At 45.7% G+C, this 21,275-nt stretch overlaps 2 protein-coding genes across 10 annotated transcripts in view; one reads left to right on the forward strand and one right to left on the reverse strand.

Annotated features, from left to right (window-relative positions):
• LOC148144444 (uncharacterized) overlaps positions 1-21,275 on the forward strand; it is a 245,430-nt gene that overhangs the window by 76,948 nt on the left and 147,207 nt on the right. The window lies entirely within an intron of this gene.
• The window catches only part of LOC148144445 (uncharacterized), a 248,217-nt gene that overhangs the window by 17,654 nt on the left and 209,288 nt on the right, over positions 1-21,275 (reverse strand). Inside the window, exon 1 of one of the 9 annotated variants that reach the window (XM_087974737.1) lies at positions 20,398-20,422. The exons of 3 other annotated variants lie outside the window; for them this stretch is intronic. The gene's annotated coding sequence lies outside the window, so the exon portion shown is untranslated. 5 more of the 9 variants (XM_087974739.1, XM_087974731.1, XM_087974735.1 and 2 more) reach the window with 5 other exon arrangements.

The raw sequence follows: 21,275 nt of genomic DNA on the forward strand, positions 1-21,275 counted from the left end.
AGTCTGCTCCTCTTTTATGATATATGGCAGTATCCCCTCTAGCCTCAATGCTAATGTTTTACAGAGAATGTTAAAATCTACAGTTAGCAAGGATATTGGTCTGTATGATGCACAATCTTCTGGATCCTTTCCTTGTTTGAGAATAAGGGAGATATTCACCTCATTCAGTGAAGGTGGGAGGCAGCCCTGACTTATATGAGTGGTTGTACATGTCCATAAGCGGGCCAGCTAATACTCCTGTGAACTCTTTGTAAAATTAAACCTGAAAGCCCTCTGGGCCAGGTGCCTCACTGCTCTGAAGTTGCCTGATTACATCAATTATTTCCTGCGTTGTTGGGGGAGCATTCAGGAATGATACCTGTTCTGGGATTAAGTCCGGAAAAGCCAGGCTTTTAAAAAAGGACTGCATCCACCTGGCTCTATCTTCACAATCCTGCGATCAGAATAAAACTTTCTGAAGATTGTGTTGATCCTTTTAGGATCGTGAGTCAAAGTACCAGCACTTTCCCTGATAGCTTGAGGGGCCCCGTTTTATCCTTGCGAGAAATGCGAAGCATCTACGAGGTTTATCGCCAAATTCATATAATCTTTGTTTTGCAAATAATATTTCCCTCTTTGCCGTTAGGTGAAGGCGGTATTCAGAGCTGTCCAAAGGGTCATAATCCTTTAGTAATTTGGCAATAGGAGGTCTGTCAGCGTATGCTGTTTCAGCTGCTTTTAAGCGAACCTCAAGTAGACGCTGTTGTTTTACCTTTAATTTTTTCCGGGTCACCGAGTATGAAATGATCACAATTCTCGCATAAGCTTCAATAGTCTCCCACATCATTGACGGGTTACGAGCCGTACCTGAATTAATTTCCAAGAAAGCTTTAAATTCTTGAGAAAAATATTTTGTAAGGAATCCATACGCCAATGTCGGGGCCGGGGGGGGGGGGGGGATGTCTCATTGTTCCGAGACTTGATTTCCATGTACACAGCAGCGTGTTCAGAAATTATTATATCATCTATTTTACAGGATGATAAGGAATTTTAAAAAGTCAAGGGGGCAAAAAACATGTCAATTCTAGTGTGACATTTATGTGGATTAGAGTAAAAAGAGAAATCTCTGCCTTGTGGGTGGAGGCACCTCCACACATCTATTAATCCTAATTCTTGATTCAAATCCGCCAATTGTCTAGATCTGGGGGATACACCCGCAGTACTCTTGGGTATCCTGTCTATTTCCGGCTCCATAATGCAATTCGAGTCTCTCCCTATAATTGTATGATGAGCACCGAGAGCCATCAGTTTGGAGAAGGCTTCCGTTATAAATTTGAAAGGATGCGCCGGGGGACAATACTGGTTTAAAATCCCATATTCCTCTCCATTTATAAGGGCTTTAATTAGTATATATCGTCCAGATTCATCTTTTATCTGACTTAGGATTTTGAAAGGGAGATTCTTCCAAATAAGAATGACTACCCCCCTACTTTGAGCTGGAGGAAGAAAAGAAGGCCTGATCAAATCCACCCTGTTGTAATTTCAAATGTTCTTTATCCAATAAATGCGTCTCCTGCAGAAGAGCTATATCAATCCATTCTTTCGAGGTTTGATAATATTTTCTTCATAGGTTTGATAATATTTTCTTCCTTTTGATTGGAGAATTACTCCCCTTGATATTCCAGGTGCACCATTTAATCGAATGACTAACCATAACCATCCAGGCAAGTCCGAGACCCCCTGGGAGGAGAAACACCATCCAAAACACCTCGAGCATAGACCATAGAAAATTCACAAAAAGTGATTCTTTATTACACTCACACTATTATAATAAAAAACTATTTCTAAATAAAAAAAACAAAAACATATCTAAACGGAGATTTTCCCCCTGGTTTCCAGGGGAATCACTTCCTTTCCGAAAACCCATCATATTCTCTCCCGACCAGTGCCCCACCCTTGACCCAGGCACCCCATAAGAGTGAATAAAATTGAAGTGTACGACCAAGCTAAAGTTAACAGTGAGTACCCTCCCTCCTCCCCACCCACCCCAACACCTGGATATATTTGGTGATGTTAATACACACTTATAACAGCACACAAACCAACAGCCACTCTCAGACAACAACTCACCAAAACGAAGGACCCGATACCCAGCATGAGCAAAACTAACAGTGTACAAAATCCCATGCAAGGACTGCACAAAACACTACATAGGACAAACAGGAAGACAGCTAATGATCCGCATCCACGAACATCAACTAGCCACGAAATGACACGACCAGCTATCCCTAGTAGCCACACACGCAGACGACAAGCAACATGAATTTGACTGGGACAACACTGCCATTATAGGGCAAGTGAAACAAAGAACAGCCAGGGAATTCCTAGAAGCTTGGCACTCATCCACAAACTCCATCAACAAACACATAGACCTGGACCTGGACAGCTGAAACTGACAACCGGAAGCGGCAGGGACAGGCCACTATAAATGCCGGAGGAAACACCACAGAAGCCCTTCACAGGAGGCTCCCAAGCACTGAGGATGTCACCTAGACAGGGGACGAAACGTTTGCAACAAAAACTTCCAGCTCGGCGAACAGAACCACAGCAGAGCACTACAGACTCAGACTTGCTGGGTTGCCGCCATCTTGGATTTCCCCCGCCCAGATGCACCTTCAATAAATCTACCGTCCCTGCCTCTACTTCTGCTGGCAATGCATTCCAGACATCTATCACCCTCTGAGTAAAGTATTTTCTGTGTGCATCTCCAACATGATGTCCCAATTCCTGTACTCAGTATGTGAACAATGAAGACAAGTGCGCAAAACACCTTCGTCACCCCCGTCTACCAGTGATGGAACTTTCAAGAACAATGAACACGACCACCCTCGGGTCTCTGTTCTACAACACGACCCAGGCCCTAATATTACCTGTACAAGTCTTGCCCTCTAATTTAGCAAAATGCAACCCCTCACATATCCATACCTCTCTCATACACACGCTCTCTCTCAGACACACACATACACTACCCTCTCAACACACACACCCTCGCGCAGGCTCATTCTCCATCACAATCACACTTTATCAAGCATGCACACATGCAAATACACACTCACCGACGCACACAGTCTTATACACAAAACACACTACACACACTTTCCTGATGAAGGGCTTTTCCCCGAAACGTTGATTTTCCTGCTCCGCGGATGCTGCCTGACTTGCTGCAATACCACATTCTTGATCCTAAACTTATTACCCTCTAGTTCTGGGCTCCCCCATCCAAAGGAAAATACCATGTCTATTTACCTTATCCATGTCCCTCATGACGATATAAAAGCGTATAAGGTCACTCATCAGACTCTGGAACGCTACGGAAAACAGTCCCAGCCTGTCCTTATGTCTCTCCTCACCCGGGTAGCCAAGACGCATACCTGAGGTCACAAAGTCTGCTCCCTCCCTGGATTCACTCCAGTTGCTACAAGTGAGCCTGCTCCACAATCATTAAGATCATGGCTGATCTATCCATCGTCTCATCTCCTCCTCCCTGCACTGTCACAAGGAACCCCTTCATTCCCCTATCAGGCAAAAACCCACCTAACTGTGTCTTGAATATACTTAATGAAGCTGCCTCTATTGCTTCCTTGGCCAGAGAGTATTCCATAGATTTTGATGAAGGCCTTTTGCCCAAAACATCTATTTTCCTGCTCCTCGGATGCTGCATGACTTGCTGTGCTTTTCCAGCACCACTCTAATCTAGACTATTCCATAGATTCACGAGTCTCCGGGAAAAGCAGTTCCTCCTCTTCTCTGTCTGAAAGCTACTCCCTCTAACCTTGAGGCCTAGTCTCACCCATCAGCAGAAATTAATGGACAGGGTAGGGCTTCATCCCCAATTGCAATGACATTGGAAAGATGTTTCCATTGGTAGGAGACTAGGACCACAGGGCACAGCTTTAAGAATAAAGGGAAGACCTTTAGGAACAGAGATAAGCGATGTCGCTTTTTCTGCTGACAGTGAGGAGCATGGATAATGTGTTGGTGACACCAGCGAGCAGGTGCGCTGTTGTTCACACCACAGAACAGACACAATGTGCTCTGTGGCGATGCTGGTGTTATTGACAGATTTTAAGTGTTCAAATGCCAAGAGGAGAAACAAAGGGTAGAGCCACAGTTCTTTTTCCCCATGTGGTTCAACATTTTATAGCTTTTGCATTTTGTCTGGCTGCTCACTTTTTTTTAAAATGTCTTTTCATCAGTATAGGGATGAGGTTCACAACAAGAGGGCATAGGTTTAGGGTGAGAGGAGAAAGATATTAAAGGTACCTCAGGGGCAACCTTTCCATGCAGAGGGTGGTGCACATATGAAATGAACTGCCAGTGGAAGTAGTGGAGGCCGGTACAATTACAGCATTTAAAACACATCTGAATGGATATATGAACAGGAAGGGATTAGTAGGATATGAGCCAAGTGCTGGCAAATGGGACTAGATTAATTTAGGATATCTGGTTGGCATGGAAAGGTTGGACCGAATGGGTCTGTTTCCGTGCTGCACATCTATGACTCTAAATAAAAAGTATATTTTTCCAAATAACAAACTATATCCATGTTAACAAGGCTTAGTGCACCATATGCTTTACTAACCATTCTCAACAGGTCCTGCCCTCTGAATGACTGAGGAAAATATACATGCTGGTGCATAGTATCCTTCACTAGTATTTACACACTACCCTCAGCAATTGCACAAGTAACAGCAAAGAGCAAACAGCACAAGGATTAAACACACAGTGAGGGGGAAACAGCACAGCCCCAGTAAAAGCAGATGGAAAGTGAGTGTAAAATGTCACTATGACAGGACAGGCCCCACATTCCTTCCCCTCCGTTCCCCCCCCAACCTGCCTCACCTTTCACCTCCCGGGCCCAGTACCTTCCAGGTGGCCCCATAGTTGACACAGGGGCCGCCCCACGACCAGTAGAACTCCACCACCCAGGCGGCCGACGAGTTCCCAAGCAGGCCCTTAACCCCATCCGCCTCCAGAATGCTCACCGGCTCCTGGCTGCTGTACAGCCGGCCGGTGTGGCCGTGACACAGCAGCTGCGCCAGGAAGGCGGCGGTGCCCAGTGACGGGTGTCTGCCCGGGCCGCACGGCGCCATTTTCCTAACGGCCGCCGCTTCCCTGCTCGAGCGACTTCTCCTCCCAACCGCCTTCGCCCCCGCGTGACGTCTGCACGGGGGGATGGGCGGGGCCAGGCCAGGCCGGGCCTCACTGTCACCAAGCAACAGCCACCTCGCGCTACAACTGCTCATTCACAAAAACAAACTCTCCTGTCTCGCTCTGCAGCTGCAGGGGGGACACTGCCACGTTTCCAGGAGCCCTGTCTACATTGGGAAAGCTCACGGCTCAATTTAAACAGATATTCCGACATCTAACGGAACGGCGTCATATCTAAAGGGGGCAATCTGCATTTTAAAGGGACATGGACATTTTAACGGGTATTTCTGCAAATAAAGAGATGTAAATGGACGAGATTATATTTCAAAGGGATGTGGGTTCATTCAAAGGGATATCTTAATATGTAAAGTGACGCAGTTATATCTAAATTAATCTACATTTCGAAGAGACGGTGCCCTATTTATAAGTAGAGACAATAGGTGTGAATTCTGTCTGTGTCCCAATGTTGAGTCAGACTGACATTTTACTTAGAAAAGCTCTGCATTTAAATTACATTCTTGAGAAGGTAAGTTATAGATTCGGGTGTAGGTTAGGGAGAATTAGCCGTGCTAAGTTACCCATAGTGACCAGGGATGTACAGGTTAGGATGGCTTGGCCACGGGAAATACGGAGTAAGGGGTTGGATATGGGTGGGATACTCTTCAGAGGGCCAGAGTGAAACAGATGGGCTGAATGGTCTGCTTCCACATTGTCGGAATTCGATGACCCTCCCCACCAAAGGAGCATTTTATCTGCATCTATTCTGTCAAGCCCCTTTCAGAATTCTACTGGTTTCAATAAAGGTATACAGCACAGAAACAGACACTTCGGTCCAATTCGTCCATGCCGACCAGGATTCCAAACTAAACTAGTCCCACTTGCCTGCATTTGGCCCATATCCCTCTAAACCTTTCTATTCGTGTACTGCTGTTTCAATGTTGTCACTGTACCTGCATCTACCACATCCTCGGCAAGTTCATTCCACATGCAAATCAACCGCTTTCAAAATGCCCCTCCGGTTCCTTTTAAATCTCTCTCCTTACATTTACAAAAAAATGCCCCCCTAGTTTTGAGTTCCCCTATGCTAAGCAAGAGCCATTTGCTATTCACCTTACCTCCAATCCTCATGATTTTATCAATCGCAATGAGGTCACCCCCCCCCCCAACCTCCTGTGCTCCAGTGAATAAAGTCTCAGTCTTTACAATATCCTGGTAAATCTTTATTAAACCCTCTCTAATAGTATTCTTCCTATTACAGGGCCACCAGAACTGTACTCCATAGTCTGAAAGTGGCCTCACCAACATCCTGTACAACCTCAACATGATGTCCCAACCCCTATACTCAATGGTGTGAACAATGGAGGCAATGTTGCAAAATGCCTTCTTAACCACCCTGTCTAGCAGTGACGCAACTTCCAAAGAACTATTTTCTAAAACACGACTCATGGCCCGACCATCATCTGTACAACCCCTTGCTTTTATTAAGCCTCTCTCTCACACACACACACACACTCACACTCGCAGGCTCATACTCCATCAAACACATTTTTCCAAGCATGCACACACACACTTCTGCGCACTCTCACGCACAAACTCTCACACTCACTCTCTCATGCACACACACACTATTCTATGGGGTGAAATTGTATTGGCAGAATTATATTTGCAGATACATTCAATTTTGTTCAAAAAGCACACAATCTGCAGGCAGTCAATGCATCTAATATTTTACAAATTCTGACTTTGGAAACAGAACCTGTCTGATTCAAGATTGGAATACCAACAGACTCAAATCTCACACCTTTAATGCATTGTCTGAGTGGAGTTTTTTTATATAAAACTTTAAGTCATCTCAAGAACATTGTTACATATTAATGAACCAAAGCCCGCACCCATTCTAAGAGATGAAGACTAAGTTTGTTCAATATATTCTATCAGTTGCATGACACTGATCTTTTGACATGAGCTCTGTGTCTTATGCTGCTGTTCCATGAGGCTTATGTGTTGATGAGGCAAGATGGTACAGATGAGGCTATGGAGAATTACAGATCACCTCGGAAGGATTTAAAGAGGGAGTCAAGAAGAACAAAGAGAGGACACGAGCAGTCTTTAGCAAATAGAATAAAAGGAGAACCCTAAAGCTTTCTGTAGGTATGTGAGGAATAAAGGATGATTAGGGTAGGAATAGAGCCAGTAAAAGACAGAAGTGGGAAGTGGAGCGTGGACCTGCAGAGATCTGAGAGGCGCTAAACGAACATTTCTCATCGGTGTTCACTCAGGAAAAGAATGAGGTAAGAGATATTAGACTCGAAAGGATCGAGGTTAGTTACACACAGCCTTACTTCTTTTGTAGGAAAGATTTTGGAAAGGATTATAAGATTTATCATCTAGCAAGCAACAATTTGATTTGAGAGAGTCAATAGGGTTTTGTGAAATGCAGGTCGTGTCTCACAAACCTCACTGAGTTCTTTGAGGTGGTGACCAAGCATGTAGATGAGGGTAAGGCAGTTGACGTGGTATACTTGGGCTTTAGTAAAGCCTTCGATAAGGTTCCACATGGTAGGCTGGTGGAGAAAATGCAGAGGCATGGAATTGAGGGTGATTTAGTAGTTTGGATTAGAAACTGGAAGAAGGCAGCGAGTGGTGGTTGATGGAAAATATTCAGTCTGGAGTCCAGTTACTAGTGGTGTTCCACAAGGATGTTTTGGGACCACTGCTGTGTCATTTTTATAACTGACTGAGACGCAGGCATAGGTGGATGGGCCACACTAAAGTCGATGGAGTACTGGACAGTTTGGAAGAATGTTACAGGACGGGCCTATTCGAGAAAAGGGAAATCTGACAGGGGAAACTCCTCAGTCCACAAACAATTTATTTATACAGGCCCACAGAACCCTCTTCACCCCAGAGGTAGTAGTAGTATGTTACTCCTCTCTATCGGTAGATGACTAACTTGCCCCGTCCCCAGTCCCCGATTCCAATCTATTAAATCAGACTTCCTACTGCCAACCCTCCGAAGAGAAATATCACTTTAGGGTGTAGGTTTGCTTGATGAGCTGTAGGTTCGATATCCAGACGTTTCATTATCTCGTTTGGTAACAACATCAGTGGTGACCTCCAAGTGAAGCGAAGCTGTTGTCTCCTGCTTTCTATTTATATCTTTCTCCTGGATGGAGTTCCTGGAGTTTGTGGTGATGTCATTTCCTGTTTGTTTTCTGAGGGGTTGATAAATGGCATCTCGATCTATGCGTTTGTTTATGGCATTGTGGTTGGCGTGCCAGGCCTCTAGGAATTCTCTGGCATGTCTTTGCTTAGCCTGTCCTAGGATACATGTGTTGTCCCAGTCGAAATGGTGTTTTGTTTTCATCCGTGTGTAGGGCGACAAGGGAGAGAGGGTTGTGTCTTTTTGTGGCTAGCTGGTGTTCGTGTACCCTGGTGGCTAACTTTCTTCCTGTTTGTTCTACATAGTGTTCGTGGTAGTCCTTGCGTGGAATTTTGTAGATGACTTTGGTTTTGTCCATGGGTTGTACTGGATCTTTTAAAGTTTGTTAGTTTCTGTTTCAGAGTGTTGGTGGGTTTGTGTGCTACTAGGATTCCGAGGGGTCTTAGTAGTCTGGCTGTCATTTCTGAAACTTCTTTGATGTATGATAAGGTGGTGAGGGTTTCTGGCTGTGTTTGGTCTGCTTGTCGTAGTTTGTTCTTGAGGAATCTGTGCACTGTATTATTTGAGTATCCGTTCTTCTTGAAGACATTGTATAGGTGGCTCTCCTCTGTTTTCCGAAGTTCATGGTGGCTCGTCAGAATCGTCTTCTGATACAGCTTTGTTTGTGTGTGTTGGGATGGTTGCTGGTGTCGAAAGAAAGGACAACGGAGAACTACAAACCGGCGTATACAGAAAACCAACAAACACTGACCAAATACTTAGCTACACCAGCGGGGGCCTGCAGGTCAAGGCCTCCCTGTACATGGATGACATCGCCGTTTTTTGCTAAGATCCACTGTCCGTGCGCAGACTCATGTGCATATGTGACCAGTTTGAACGGGCCTCGAGGGCCAAGTGAAACCGAGGCAAGAGCAAGGCCATGCTCTTCGGGAACTGGGCAGACCAATCCTCGTTCCCCTTCACCATCAGGACTGACCACCTGAAGTTGCTGGGTATTTGGGGGGGGGGGGGGGGGGGATGTGCCAAGTCTTGGGAGGAGCGTATCAGCAAAGTGAGGCAGAAACTGGGCATATGGAAGCTACAGTCGCTCTCCATCACGGGAAAAAACCTGGTCATCAGGTGTGAGGCACTGTCATCGCTGTAATACGTGGCACAGGTCTGGCCTCTTCCCAGAACCTGCGCCACTGCAGTTACCCGGGCCATCTTCCAATTTATATGGAGGTCAGAGATGGATTGGGTCCGAAGGGACTCGCTGTACAAAGATCTGGGCAACGGGGGAAAAAATACACCCAATGCCACCCTCACCCTGATGGCCACCTGTGTGTGTGGCGGCATCAAGCTGTGCGTGGATCCCCGGTACGCAAACACCAAGTGTCACTACGTACTGAGGTTCTACCTGTCCCCGGTGTTGCAAAGGATGGGCCTGGTCTCGCTGCCGCGGAACGGTCCGAGTAGTTAGACCATTCTGTATCACCGGTCCTTCGTGGAGAAGTTTATGAAGAAAAACACCTTTGACCACAAGTCCATCAGGAAGTGGTCAGCACGTAGTGTCCTTGAGACCCTTCAGGAAAAGGAGAGGGCGGATCCTATCGAGCAGCTCCCTGAGCAGACTGTCAAAGCCATTTGGCAGAATGCCTCATCACCAGAACTTGCCAACAAGCACCAAGACATGGCTTGGCTGGTGGTGAGAAGGCCTCTGCCTGAGAGATCCTTTATGCACGCCCGGACTCTCAGCCGCACCACACGCTGCCCTCGAAGTGGCTGCAGTAGGGGACGAGACTGTCACACACCTCCTTCTGGAATGTGCCTACGCAGAAGAAGTCTGGAGAGGAATGCAGTGGTGTTTGTCAAGGTTCGTCCCGAGCAGCGCCGCGACAGGGGACTCCGTGCTCTACGGTCTGTTCCCCGGGACGCACACCGAGACGAACATCACCTGTGCCTGGAGGATCATCAGCTCAGTGAAGGACGCTCTCTGGGTGGTCCGAAACCTACTGATCTTCCAGCTGAAGGAGTTGACTCCGACTGAGTGTTGCAGACTGGCACATTCCAAGGTCCAGGACTACGTGTTGAGGGACATACTGAAGCTTGGGGCAGCTGCCACCAAGGCGCGGTGGGGAAAGACCACCGTGTAACATCTGCCTGCCTAAAGAAGAACAGGGGGCCCACGCAGTCATTTGGGCTCTGCTGATGGCTCAGCTAAATATATGGACATATGATTGATAAACGTACAGACCTGTATATAAAAATTATAAATTCTGATCTCTGTATGTAAATGGTTACGTATGTATGGCATGACCAACTGTACAGACCATCAAATTATTTTATGAATAAAGTATATTTTTGTAATAAAAAATATCAGACATGCGAGTTGTGCAAGGTTACTTTATGAACTCTCCAATTAGCTCAGACTGGTATCTCTTTATGATAGGAGTTTATCTTGCTAGCAAGCTGGGTAGGTTTTTCCCACCTGATGGATAGTTCAAAGTCTGTACGAGCGATCACAGATCTATTAATTAACTTTTCTTCCTTACAAATTATTGTCTTTCACTGTTATCTGTCTAATTAAAATCATGCAATGTTTTTGCAAACTTTTGTATGAAGGAAGCCACTTTGTATCAATACATCAGAGTAGCCTGCTGGGGCACTGGAAGAGCTGGTACTCGATTCTCCGAGTTATTAGAACCTGGTTAGTTCAGCTTATAGGTGTCAGTGTTATGCTGCAACAGTGATGCTATCAGTGAATAGAGGGGATGACTAAAATGAAACTAAACTGTAAGAGGGTTTTATTCCAGGCTTCCAAAGAGTACGATCTCCAGGACAAACCAAGAGAGAGGCTTTACAGGTCTGAATCCACGAGGGATTCCCTGGGCCGCCTCAAATCTCCACTTTAACATGGGAGGTAGGACAAAATGGCTTCTGCTTGGCTAACTCGGTCGGAACTGAGTCAGGCAGATACTCATGACTCAGAGCAAACAAGAAACCACAGACTGACGTAAATCCAGACACATATGATTCCAAGAACAGGTTGTCTACAAGAAATTATGATAGACTAAGTCAAAAATGCACGAGGACCTTGCGGGATCTGATTGGTTGTTACTATGTGATCATGCTCAATGTCTGACTCTAAACAATGTACATAAGTTCTATCCACACTCTGTATAAGTCGGCGGATTCTTTTGGCACTCTAGGAGTACTCATCAGTGGCCCAGTGGTTAGCACTGCTGCCTCACAGCACCAAGGTCCCAGGCTCGATTCCAGCCTCAGGGGGCTGTCTGTGTGGAATTTGCACATTCTCCCAGTGTCTGCGTGGGTTTCCTCCCACAATCCAAAGATGTGCAGGTTTGGTGAATTGGCCATGCTAAACTGCCCATAATGTTAGGTGCATTAGTTAGAGGGAGATGGGTCTGGGTGGGCTACTCTTCAGAGGATCGGTGCGGACTGGTTGGGCCGAAGGGCCCGTTTCCACACTGTTGGGAATCTAATCTAATCTAATCCTTCTGGTCTGATCAGAGTCCAGCAACCCGGCTGTATCAAAGAATAAACTATTGCTTGTGTGATTGACAAAGAGTCATTTCCAGGTGTGTTTATTGACCAATCCTAGAAATCCGAAGATCCGGACTAGCAGTCCGAACAGCCAGGCAGGGAATGGTTAATGTCCCCAGGATGTGGGGAACAAATAAGACACCAAGGTATTAACACCAACACCAGGGAGAAACTGAACATACAGACGTGACAAACATTAGTGGCAAGCCAGAATCACAGATGTACAGCACAGAAACAGTCCCTTCAGTCCATGCTGACCAGATATCCTAAATCAATCTCGTCCCATTTGCCAGCACTTGGCCCATGTACCTCTAAATGCTTCCCAACATATACCCATCCAGATACCTTTTAAAGGTTGTAATTGTACCAGCAGCCACCACTTCCTCTGGCAGCTCATTCTTTACACACACCACCCTCTGTATATGGGAGTTGCCCCTTCGGTTTCTTTTAAATCTCAGCCTCACCATAAACCTATGAGCAATCCCAGATCAAAGATCTTGTCTATTTACCCTCGCCATGCCTCACATTATTTTATACAAGGTTGTAGGGTCTCCCCTGTGGGATATAGGTAAAGCAGTGTTACTTCTGCAACCATAATTGCTTCTGCAAGGTAAATGAACTAACGCCAGTGTATAATTGTTTCAGCCAAGAGTGGAGTTAACAAGAATGAAAGCTATGTGAAGGAAATATATAATTGCTTTTGTATTAGCTAAAATGTGCATACATGAAATGTGCCTGCAAACACTGGTAGATGTTACAGACAAACAGATAAGGTGCTGTGAGGGGAGGGGGTGTAGGTTAAACTAGATATGTTCGTACAAACAGTTATAAGCATCTGTTTCCTGCTTCTGCAAAAACAAAAAAAAACACAATCAAGGAGGTCAGAAGGCTCAGTGTCGGCGAAAAATGGGAAGTGAAAGAGCTTTCGCAAACAAGGAAGCAGCTGGCAGTGAAAGAGGATATACGCTAACACTTTGTTCACGCACAAGGCCGGATAAGGCAAGAAATAGACAAGAGTAATGGACGCCACCGGGAAAGAATGGAGGGACAAACCGATCTTTTGCGGGTCAGCTTGGAACATGGGGGGGAGGAGGAATGTGACTGAGGGAAAGAAGCTGAATGTGCTGGAGCCGAAGTGGAGGAAGAACAGAGGATGCAAAACCGGTTTGAAGCTGCAATGAGGAATATTGCATGTGCTGTACTTGTACCTGTTGCAGTTCCTGGTGAGAATCGGGTGCATTTTAAACATCAAAACAGAAAAGATATCCAGCCCTCCCCCTTCCCAATCTCTATCCTTCAGTTCCTCCTCACCCGGGTAACTAAGACACATACCTGAGTTTGCGGAGTCTGCTCCCTCCCTGGATTCACTCCAGTTGCTACAAGTGACCAATTTCCCCTCCTCCCATCTCTGTCTCCCTCCCAGGATGAAGAGTCGTCCAGAGGGCGGGAGATTCACTTTGAAACTGAAAGGGCCACTTCCGCCTTGTGGCGTCATACATGAACGAGGGGCGGGGCGAGGAAACGTGACGGTACAGAGGGCGGGGCGAGTCTTTCAGCGGGCCGCCTCACTGCGCATGCGCAGCAGACGGGGAGGACAGCTCACTTTCCAAACCCCTCCTTTCATAGAATCCCCACAGCATGAAAGCAGGTCACTCGGCCTCACCGACCCTCCCAAGGGTCACCCACCAACACCCATTCCCCTGTCCCCATTGCTCTACATTTATCCCTGAGTCATGCACCTTACCTGCATATTATGCCTAATTTAGCATGGCCAATCCACCCTAACCTGCACATCCCTGGGCAGGATGGGGAATTTAACATAGCCAATCCACCCTAACCTGCACATCCCTAGACACTATGGGTAATTCAGCATGGCCAATCCACTTTAGATTAGGTACTGGAAAAGCACAGCAGTTCAGGCAGCATCCGAGGAGCAGGAAAATCGATATTTCGGGCAAAAGCCCTTCATCAGCAATAGAGGCAGTGTGCCTGCAGGGTGGTGAGATAAATGAGAGGGGGGGGGGGTGTGGGGGGAAAGTAATATAGAGTACAATGGGTGAATGGGGGTGGGGATGAAGGTGATAGGTCAGACAGGAGGGTAGAGTGGCCTGTTCGGATCCGAACTCTGCTTGGTTAAAGGTGGTCCGGAGTCAGTGTAGGATGAGTTGGTTTCAGAGGCAGGCGCTGAGGAAGCAAATGTGGCTATGGTAGCGAGTCTGTTTCTGGACATGGTTGAAGAGCTTCAGGGCAGAGGAAATGACCCGGAAGTTGCAGTGGGAGAGGGACTCCCTGAGATTCTTGTAGAGAGAGGAGGAAAACTTCTTCAAGGCAGGTATCCTTGCAAGAGGATTCGCAGTAGGGTTAAAATCAACTCGGTAAAAACAAGGACTGCAGATACTAGAAACCAGATTCTAGAATCTCACAACTCCAGGTTGTAGTCCAACAAGCTTCTTTGGAAGCAGTAACTTTTGGAGTGTTGCCTCTTCATCAGGTGGTTGTGGAGGATAAGATGCTAAGGCACAATTTAGAGCAAAGCATTCCAGGGTCCTGCCACTGAAATGGTATATTGAACAAACCTGGATTGTTAAGTCTTCCACCTTTTCAATACGTTGCAGGTCTCATTACAACATAAACCCCAGAATTTCTTGTTGTCACCTTTGAGATAACAAGGTTTTATAGCAAAAGCTCACATCTCAGCTCAGACAATGCATTGAATGTGTGAGGTCAGAGTCTGCCTGTATCCCAAACTTGAGTCAGACTGGTTCTACTTCCAAAGTCAAATTTACAAACTATTACATGTATGGACTGCCTGCAGATTTTTGCTTTGAAAAATGCACATAGAATGTATCTGCAAATATACATTCCACCCCCCCCCAAACAATTCACCCAACAAGTTTGTTGGGTGAATTTGTACTTGCAGAATTACCTTACTTTGCTCAAAAACTGCACGAATCCATGTAAGATTCTGTAAATCAGTTTAACCATTGTGGCACAGACAGTCTCACACAGGGGAGCTCACATCTTCAATACATTATCTGGGCTGACGCGACACCAATTGGTAAAGTTCACTTGAGGATTTAACTATTTTAAAAGGTTTTGTGATTTACATTTGAAAGAACTGAAACTATCATGGTCATTCGAACAGATGAGAGACTTAACAAACAATCCAGGTCTTTTTCAATATATAATTTCAGTTACATCACACTATAAACTGTTGCTATAAATTCTGTGTCTTACAATCTTATATTCCACAATCCCCTGATGAAGGAGCTGCACTCCAAAAGCTACTGCTTCCAATTAAACGTGTTGGACAGAATTTCTCAAGTAGGGCACCATTCGAGTCCTGGGAGACTGCTATTTCTTCTTTACTTCGTAATGAACAAACATTAAGCACGGTCGCCTATTTATTTCTAATGTTGTTTCATTTTTCTTGTTTAATTCCCTGCGATGATGTGGGAGAATTGTTAGATTTGGGTCAGCCATTTTGTCACATATTAAAGCCTGGAAACCATTTTGAATCTCATCTTAGTGCCTGCTTGCTAAAGCTTGTGTTTCCCAGGCTCAGCGGAGACGGTTGGCCTTGCAGCTGTGCTGCTTCCCGATAAACAAATTCTTTCCCGACATGGGGCTTTATTTCCATCCCCCACAGTTGGCGAGTCAGGCAGTTAATTCCCTGGTCCTCTCAGGTCACCGGCCAATATCCTTTGAGAGATGAAATATAGAGGGTGGTTGCTGCTTTTGTTGTATCCAAAATAAAGAGGAAAGCTGGCCAGGGACAAAAGTGCTATTAGAAATGTTGATACAATTCTCCCTACTCAGCCACAGGATACTAGTGAGAGAACTCAACAGGGTCCTAGCGTCAGGACGTAATACTGCTGAGAGCACTTGCGCTTTACAAAGTTAATAATAATGAATTTGCTTACCCCAAGGTTTTGAGAGATGAAACCCTATTTGATAAGCCCTGGACCCACACTGAGGTCCGTGGCATGCTTCAAGATGCCCCCGATCTGTTTGAGTGCCCAACAATAGTTTTAATTGGCGAGTAGAAATCTGAAGTATAATTGCTCGCTTCAGGATGTCCAGACTTGAATGAATTTGGCATACAGGACACATTGGGCAACCATTAAAGACTCCGCTGTATTTCCCCGGGTTGTGGACTCATGCAGAGACACAAGCAACTTGTGTTGAAAACAGTGTTCGATTTGCAAATGGAACAGCTGAGAGGGATTTAGAGTTTGCACACTTGGTTAAGCAGCAATGTGTCACAGCCAGGATTTATGAGGCTCAACTCCCTAACTTGGGCTGCTCTGGAATGTGAGTGCCTCATTAGCCTTGGAAGGAAGGAAGGAATAAACAAAAACTGACAAACTGAGATATGAAGAAAGTTGGAAAATGTTACAGAGAGATACACACAGGCAGAAGTTTGCAGGAAAGTTAACACTTCATAATTTGGTTTCAATGCACATTAGCCTGGGTATGGTACTGATATCACAGGGGCCTCAAGGGTACTCCCTCAATACTCAAACCAAAATGTGGGCGTCCCCTGCTGGACTGGTTTGTGTTCATTCTTTGCTGCTGCCTATTTCAGTTGATGATGTACATTATTGTTAACACTCACAAACCTGGTGGCACCCAGATTTTCAGAAAGCAGCTAGGAAAAGATCTGAAATGTGTTTAATTTGTAAACAAACAAGATGCATACTCGAAGAGGGATGCCCTGTGTTTGTTCACCACCTCCTTGCTTGGTCGGCCTTTTTTAATTGTCTACAGCTTGCTTATATAGAATCACCTCGTGTACATTGTTATGAATAGTCTAATAAGAGTAGATGTATTTAGTAGATGAATAAAAACCATCTCAATGACTGAAACAGCTAACACTGGATTGTTGGACAAATGGGAAATATTTGCATCAGTTAATGAAAACTCTTCAAAGTTTACAGTCACGGATACGTCAAGTCGAAGAATTCAGAGCGGGGCGTATTGGAGTCTGCTTCCTCGGGCAGAGAATTCCACAGATACACTACTCTCTGGGAAAAGCAGCAGCCCTCACTTCCTCCTCCTCATCTCTGTCCTAAACCTACTCCCCCAAAGCTTGAGGCCTAGTCTCAGCCATCAGCAGAAATGACTGGATAGGGTCGGGCTTCATCCTCTCAGTGCAATGAATTCCCACTTTCCACCAAAATCCCGGATGTACTCACTTAGTTGCTTGCTGTCTCACAAATGAAAGATTTCATTGTAACTTCTTCCGGTCCCAGGAAGGGCAAAACATCTTTGAAAGCTGCTCTGAAAACCCAGTCTTCACAACCACATTTCTGTTTTCACCAAAGACAGTTAGAGTCATACACCACACAAACAGATCCTTCAGCCCAACTCGTCTATGCCAACCATATATCCGAAATCAATCTATTCCATTTGCCAGCATGTGGCCCATATTCCTTAAAATCCTTCCTATTCATGTACCCATCTCGATGCAGAGGGATGTGGGCCAAATGTTAGCAGATGGGACAAGATTAATTTTGGATATCTGGTCGGCATGGACGAGTTGTACCAAAGGGTCTGTTTCCGTGCTATATGACTCTAATCTTCTTCGGTGAAAGCAGAAGTGTGATTGTGAAGGCTGGAGTTTCAGAGCAGCTTTCAAAGATGTTTTGCCCTGAATGGGAGCAGAAGAAGTTACAATGAAGTATTGCATTTGTGAGACAGCAACTGAGTGAGTAACTACATCCGGGATTTTGATGGAAGGTGGGAATTTGTTGCACTGTGGGGATGAAGCCCTACCCTATCCAGTCATTTCTGCTGCTGGATGAGACCAGGCCTCAAGATTAGGAGCAGATTTAGGACCGAGATGAGGAGGAACTGCTTTTCCCAGAGAGTAGTGAATCTATGGAATTCTCTGCCCAGAGAAGCAGTAGAGACATTTTCACTCAAGAGACCTTGGAGTGCAGGTTCGTAGCTCCTTGAAAGTGGACTCACAGGTCGATAGGATAGTGAAGATGGCGTTTGGTATGCTTTCTTTTATTGGTCAGAGTATTGAGTACAGGAGTCATGTTGTGGCTGCACAGGACATTGGTTAGGCCACTGTTGGAATATTGCGTGCAATTCTGGTCTACTTCATATCGGAAAGATGTTGTGAAACTTGAAAGGGTTCAGAAAAGATGTACAAGGATGTTGCCAGGGTTGGAAGATTTGAGCTATAAGGAGACACTGAACACGCTGGGGCTGTTTTCGCTGGAGTGTCAGAGGCTGAAGGGTGACCGTATAGTGGTTTATAAAATCATAAAGGGACATGGATAGGATAAATAGACAAAACCTTTTCCCTGGAGTGGAGGAGTCCAGAACTAGAGGGCATAGGTTTAGGGCGAGAAGGGAAAGATATGAAAGAGACCAAAGGGGCAACTTTTTCACAGAGGCTGGTGTGTGTATGGAATGACCTGCCAGAGGAAGTTGTGGAGACTGGTGCAATTGCAACATTTAAGAGGCATTTGGATGGGTATATGAATAGGAAGGGTTTGGAGAACTATCGTTTGGGTGCTGGCAGGTGGGACAAGATTGGGTTGGGATATCTGGTCGGCATGGGACGGGTTGGACCAAAGGGTCTGTTTCCATGCTGTACATCGCTATGACTCTAAACTCAAATACACAGTTGAATGGGTATTTGCAATGGTAGGGGAATGAAGGGTAGTTGGGACAATTCAGGGAGGAGGAGCTGAGTTGATGGATAGATCAGCCACGATCTTAATGAATGGCGGAGCAGGCTGGATGGGCCAAATGGCTGACTCCTGCTTCTATTACTATGAAACTATAACCTTTCATTTCCCATGGCTAACCCACCTAACCTGCACATCCCTGGACATTCTGGGCAATTTAGCATGGCCAATCCAAATCAAGGCCAGTGAGCAGTATAGTGATGTGGAAAATGAACATCAGAGAACGATAGAAAGGGACAAGGGGAGTAAATGTACCAGCAATCAAAACTGGATTTTAAAGGTCACAAAAATTGAAACTAAAAACAGTGTGTCTGAATGTGTGCTGCAATGTAACAAAAGTGAATGAATTGACTGCACACTGAGGAGAATAATTATGATCGGAGACTCCTTACAGAGACATGGCTTCAGGATGACAAGGATTGGATCCTGAATATCGAGGGGATAGTCAGATGGGAAGCGAGGTAAAGGTAGAGGGTTGGCACTGTTAATCAAAGCACTGATCACAGGGTAGTCTGGTGTCAGGTCGGGTTTCAGGTCCTGATTCCTCTGTTGATCTCCCTGTTCCCTATTACACCTTCTGGAACAATAAAACATTCAGTAATCAACCCACAATCTCCCAGCCTGTCAACCATCCAGGCACAGAGTGTAGTCATAACAGGGAATTAAACAAGAAAAATGAAACAAAATTAGAAATAAATAGGTGCTTATGCTTCATGTTTGTTCATTCGGAAGTAAACCAGAAATAGGGCTCTCCCAGGGTTCTCATGGTGCCCTACTTGGGGAATTGTCTCCCTTCCATCTAACTATTAGCACCCAGCTATGATTTACAACAATATTTACACCAACAGAAATAAAGCATCTGTTATCAAATAGGCAGAGATATACTGATGTAGATTTTTTTTTCTCTTTCATGCAAACACACACACACGTCCATGGGGGTGAATTTGTATGTGCAGGTTCGGTGGGGGGGGGGGGGGTTGGCTATGCAAAATTACCCATAGTGTCCAGGGATGTGCAGGTTAGGGGGGAATTGGCCATGCCAAATTACCCATAGTGCCCAGGGATGTGCAGGTTGTTGGGGGGGGGGGGGGGGGGGGGGATTAGCCTTGCCAAATTACCCATAGTGCCCAGGGATGTGCAGGTTAGGGGGGGAATTGGCCTTGCTGAATTACTTAGTGCCCAGGGATGTGCACGTTAGTCGGGGTAAATATACAGCAACAGGTGTAGGGGAATGGGTGTGGTGGGTTAACCTTCAGAGGGTCGGTATGGAGTCTTTGGGCCCAGTGGCCTGCTTCCACACTGAGGATTCTCTGAAGGGAAGGGGTTTTGCAAACTGTGACACGCCTCTTGATATGTTGATGTCACAGCAGGGAAGTGGCCCTGTCCGTTTGAGTGAATCTCACTGTCTGGGCAACTCTTCATCCTGGGAGGGAGACAGAGATGGGAGGAGGGGAAATCTATTCACTTGTAGCAACTGGAATGAATCCAGGGAGGGAGGAGACTCCACAAACTCAGGTATGCGTCTTAGTTACCCGGGTGAGAAGGGACGGAAGGATCGACGTTGGGAAGGCGGGAGGAGTAGATATCTTTTCTGTTTTGATGTTTAAAATGCACCCAATTCCCACAAGTAAGTGCAACAGGTACAAGTAAAGCACATGCAATATTCCTCATTGCAGCTTCAAGCCGGTTTTGCAGCCTCCGTTCTTCCTCCACCTTGGCTCCAGCACATTCAGCTTCCTTCCCATCCCCCCCCGCCCTGATGTACAAGCTGACCCGCAAAAGATCGGTTTATACCTCCATTCTTTCGCGGTTGTCTTTTGTGGGTTTTGAAAACTTTCCCAGTTCTGAGTATTGGAGCTGGAAGGTTACGTTGTGCACTCTCCAGGACATTTGTTTGGTTACTTTTGGAGTATCGTGTGCAGTTTTTGTCTCTCTGCTAGAGGAAGGATATTGTAAAACCTGAAAGGATTCAGATAAGATTGACAAGGATGTTGTCAGGGTTTGAGCTGAACAGAGTGGAGCTGTTTTCTGTCGAGCGCCAAAGGCTGAGGGTGACCCTACAAACGTTTATAAAATCATGAGAGGCATGGATAGGGTAAATAGACAAGGTCTTTTCTCTGGCTGGGTTATAGGTTCAGGGTGAGGGTGAGATTTAAAAGGAACCTAAGGGGCAACTCCTATATTCAGAGAGTGCTGTATGTAAGGAATGAGCTGCCAGAGGAAATGGTGATGGATGGTACAATTACAGCAATTAAATGGCATCTGGATGGGTATATGAATAGAAAGGGTTTAGAGGACATAGGCCAAGTGCTGACAAATGGGACTGGATTAATTTAGAATACCTGGTTGGTACTGATGAGTTGGACCAAAGGGTCTGTTTCTGTGCTGTACATCTCTATGACTCTGGCTTTCCACTAATATTTGCCACGTCAATAGGTTCACTTTCTCTCTAATGTCGGTGTTAATGCCTTGATGTCTCATTTTGCTCGCACCTCCCTGGGGACGTTAACCATCTCGTGTCTGGTTCTTCCTCAAGAAGCTGCATTCCCGATTCACCCTGAATTGACACACTTTTTTTTGCTTCCCAAAATCAGACCTGCTCACTCTCAGCAGTATCCCAGTGTTGTGAAAGACATTCACTTCCAGGTGGAATTATCCAAAATGCAGAGAGA

Source organism: Chiloscyllium plagiosum, unplaced genomic scaffold (assembly GCF_037043375.1).
Source record: "Chiloscyllium plagiosum isolate Xiang-an unplaced genomic scaffold, Cpla_swu_hap1 HiC_scaffold_27, whole genome shotgun sequence".
Classification (NCBI taxonomy): domain Eukaryota; kingdom Metazoa; phylum Chordata; class Chondrichthyes; order Orectolobiformes; family Hemiscylliidae; genus Chiloscyllium; species Chiloscyllium plagiosum.